Genomic DNA, 4870 nt, shown 5'->3' on the forward strand with positions numbered 1-4870 from the left:
CTTGTCATTGTAGTTTTGTGGCATGAAACAAATCAGGCCTTGCTGTCCATTCAAGAAAACACTGTAAATGATCCACAGGCACTCAAGCAAACTGAGTCTTCAACATTTTCTGTTTACCAAAAAAGGTTTGCAAGATACCAGCAAGCCCCAGGAGCTTATATGTATATATATATATATATATACACACACACACACACACACCTGTAAATGTAGAACTTTGGAAGGAGTACTCAGCATCACATTGTTCATCATCATCATTGTTTAACGACTGCGTTCCATGCTGGCATGGGTTGGACAGTTTGACTGAGGGCTGGTGAGCCAGAAGGCTGCACAGGGCTGCAATGTGATCTGGCAAAGTTTCTATGGCTGGATGCCCTTCCTAACATCAACTACTCTGAGAGTGTAGTGTGTGCTTTAACATGCCACCGGCATCGACCACGCTCAAATGGTGTTTTTACATGTCACAGGCACAGGAGCCAGTCAGGTGACGCTGGCAATGAACACACTCAAATGGTGCTTTTTATGTGCCACCGTCACAGGAGCCAGTCAGGCAACACTGGCAATGATCATGCTTGAATGGTGCTTTTAACATTCCACTGGCATGGGTGCCAGTCAGGTGGTACTGTCATCGGCCATGACAATGATTTCACTTGCCTCAACAGGTCTTTGCAAGTGGAGATTATTGTCCAATGTTTGAAGGGTACTCTTAAATGGGCTGGTTATGCAGCACTGACATAGGCCACTGTTATGGTCTCACTTGGCTTTCCAGGTCTTCTCAAGCACAGCATATCTCCAAAGGTTTTGGTCACTTGTCATTGCTTCGGAGAGGCCCAATGTTCAAAGGCCATGCTTTACCACCTTGTCCCAGGTCTTCCTGGGTCTACCTCATCCACAGATTCCCTCAACTGCTAGGGTGTGACACTTTTTCACACAGCTGTCCTCATCCATTCGCAACACATGACTATACCAGTGCAGTCCTCTTTCTTGCACACCACATCTGGTGCTTCTTATGTCCAACTTTTCTCACAGGGCGCTTACACTCTGTCATATATGCACACTGACATTATACGTCCAGCGGAGCATACTAGCTTCATTCCTTGCAAGCTTACACATGTCCTCAGCAGTCACAGCCCATGTTTCACTGCCATGTAGCATGGCTGTTTGCACATATGCGTCATAGTCTACCTTTTACTCTGAGCAAGAGGCCTTTTCTCACCAAAGCTCTCTGAACTTTGCCTAGGCTATTCTTATTCCAGCAGCTACACTTTCAGAGCATCCACTCCTGCTACTGACTTGGTCACCTAGGTAATGGAAGATATCAACTACTTGTAGTTTTTCCCCCTGGAATGTGACGGAAGCTGTTCTCTGAAACATTTTCAGTGTTTTATTGTTCCTGAGCATTTGCCACACAAAAACTAATTTCCCAGTTAGCCTTTCTTTGATATTGCTGCACCTCTTATGTGTCCATAGCTTACACTGGGTACATCTTATGGAGTTTCTACAGATTGAGCAGGGCCATCTACTTGAAGGGATTTGTGGTTTGTCAGCCTTACTACTTATTAAGACTTTGATTTTTGCTAGGTTGACTCTAAGGCCTTTTGATTCTAGTCCTTACTTCCACACCTGAAACTTTTCTTCTAATTCTGATAGTGACTCAGCTGTTAGAGCAAGGTCATCAGTATAGAGATGCTCCCAGGGGCATCCTGTCTTGAATTTCTCTATTATTGTCTGGAGGACTATGATGAATAAGAGGGGGCTGAGGACTGATTCTTGGTGGACCCCTACCTGGAATTCTTCACTGTACTCATTGCCAACCTTCACCTTACTGACAGCATCCCTGTACATGGCTTGTACAGCTTTCACTAACCATTCATCTATCCCTAGTTTCCTCATTCCACCAGATAAGGTGTCAGGGAACCCTGTCAAAGGCTTTGTCCATATCAACGAAAGCTCGGTACAGAGGTTTATCTTTGGCTAGATATTTCTCCTGCAGCTGTCTTACCAGAAATATAGCATCAGTGGTGCTTTTCCCTGGCACGAAACCAAACTGCATCACATCTAGACCGACTCTCTCCCTAATAAGTTGGGCTATAACTCTCTCCATGACTTTCATTATCTGATCCAACAACTTGATACCTCTGTAATTATTTGTATCTAATGCATCACCTTTACCTTTGTAGCAGTTGACTATGGTGCTGCTACACCAGTCATTAGGTATGACTCCTTCATGTATGACCTGATTGACTATACGGGTGACTAGACTACAGCCAACACCCTGTGGTGATTCCTGATGGGCCAGGGTCTTTCCCTGTCTTCATATCCTTAATTGCTTTATTTACCAAGGCACTGTCAATTTGGATAGCTGGTCCCTCTGTTGGGTCAACATTCAGTAGACTCTCTTTCTCCCATTCATTCTCTTCATTTAGCAACCTTTCATAGTGGCATCTCCAAGTCTCTCCTAGCAGCCTCTTTAAATGCAAGTGAACCGTCATCCATGCGAGCACATTTCTCTCTCATACACTGTCTTGTAACACAAAACACCTCAAGTCTTTGGTCCTCACAATGCAGAACATTGGCAAATTTTTTATCTGCTTCCCTTCTGGCAGTCTGATGCAATTCCCTGCTACCACTGTTTCTTTTCCCTTATGGCCTTCTCAGCTACATTGTTCCACCACAACGTTGAGAGGGGACTTCGCGCCATCCACAGATGGGATCACTACTACTTTATTATCTCCCCTTCTTCCTAACTCTCCTGTGAACCTTCTGTTTGGCATTCATCATGATAGATCGCTAGCCACTACACATTCTTTTTTTATCTCTCCTTGTTTCTTTCTGTGGAAGAGTGTAGGCTCAAAATGTTAAAGACTTTTTCACTTCCCGAGCATTATACTAATACATCTGTTTATTTTCCACACCACCTATATATATATATACAATGGCCTTACAGGTAGTCTTGTATGGCAGAACCAAAAGCAGCCTCAGAGAGGATTGATATCAAAATGTTAAACACAAGATTACAATTAATTTACATTTGACGGATATTCGTCCTCATCTTGTTTGTTGTTAACACAACGTTTCGGCTGATATACCCTCCAGCCTTCGTCAGGTGTCTTGGGGAAATTTCGAACCTGGGTTCTCATTCCTATTGATGTTACTATTATTATTATTATTATTATTAAATATAGAACTGTACAAGATTACAAGTTTTTATTTTCACTATATTGTATGGATCCCTGAGGTAAGGGACCTAACTCCGTCTGTGGTAGAAGGTAGTGAATTTTTGAAAAAAACCATACCACCTATGCTAAATGCTGAAAAATTTGTTGTAAATCAAAAACTATATACCCTCTATTTAGATGAAAATTCTCTCAATTGTCAGGTGATTGCAAGCGGCAATGTTTTGCATAGCGAAATTGTTGGCGGCATCAACATGTGAGTTTATCTGTCTGGCATGCCAGAGCTTTGACTTGGCCTCAATGATAGTGCTCTTTGAGAGTAATAGAAATAAGTTTTTGCAGCATATTTTTGATTGTCAGGTCTTGTACTACTGGTTTTGGAACTTAGCACTGTGTGAAGGTGAAAACTCTTTGCCAGCACCCTTAAAGAAAGTAGTCTCCTTTTCTCACTTCAAAAGGTCTTTTTGTGAGATTTATATACAACCTCTCTTGTATGAGACTTTGTGCTAAACTGGCTGCCAGATTAGCAACGAAAACAATGAAATTTGATACCCCATCATCTGTATTGCATTGTGCCTATGGCTAACATGCTTTTGTTGGTTCAGTCCACTTAACTATCAGTTTCCATCTACCAAATCCACTCACAAAGCTTTGATTACACTGGGGAACAAATGCAAAAAAAATTTTTGGTGCTTCAGGTTTTAGACCTGATTTTAGATATGTTCAATCCTCCAAATAAGAATATGGGATCTTTTCCCTTTGAATGGCACATCGAGAAATTAATTTTTTGTAACTAAACACTTTCAAACTTCGGACACTGGTAGAATGTGTCATATAAAACATCTTTTACTCTTAGTGTTGTTGAGAAAAGTTTATATTTTCAAAGTTATTTTGTGTTAAAGTTGTCATATTTCAGTAATTTCAACCAATCAATGACGTGTATTCAGCTGAATAAAATTACTGCCGTTGTTTGTCAACAACAACTATCGGAGGTGTATATTTTGTTTGTCACTGTTTATTTATGACATTGCTCGTGCGTTTGTACTGGTTTTAGCTTTAGGGTTAGGATTAGGATTTTAGGGTTAGAGTTACGGAAAAATGTGAAAAATGAAGAAATTGGAGGAGGGAATGTATTTCCAAAAATAGTAGCTGAAAAACAGGGAGAAAAAAAACTAAAAGCAGTAGAAATGCACGAACGATTGTGGTGATACCATGAAGTAAACATGCTTCAGATACACTTGTTTATTCATACAAACGTAACTGGGATGAAATATATCATAAATTACAGTGACAAACGAAATATACACCTCCGATAGTTGTTGACAAACAACAACAGTAATTTTATTCAGCTGAATACATGTCATTGATTGGTTGAAATTACTGAAATATGACAACTTTAACACGAAATAACTTTGAAAATACAAACATTTCTCAACAGCACTAAGAGTAAAAGATGTTTTATGTGACACGTTCTACCAGTGTCCGAAGTTTGAAAGTGCTTAGTTACAAAAAATTAATTTCTCGATGTGCCGTTCAAAGGGTAAAGATCCAGAATACGTCCTTCATTTCTTTCTAGCAGCTCTACTTTTTGAGGTAATTTACAATGAATCTGGGATAGGCTGCCAACATGGCTATTATAGAATCAGAGATGGTCTGTAATGTAGTTGACAAATACTTGAATACTTATTTAAATA

The sequence above is a fragment of the Octopus bimaculoides genome, chromosome 5 (assembly GCF_001194135.2).
Source record: "Octopus bimaculoides isolate UCB-OBI-ISO-001 chromosome 5, ASM119413v2, whole genome shotgun sequence".
In the NCBI taxonomy this organism is placed as follows: domain Eukaryota; kingdom Metazoa; phylum Mollusca; class Cephalopoda; order Octopoda; family Octopodidae; genus Octopus; species Octopus bimaculoides.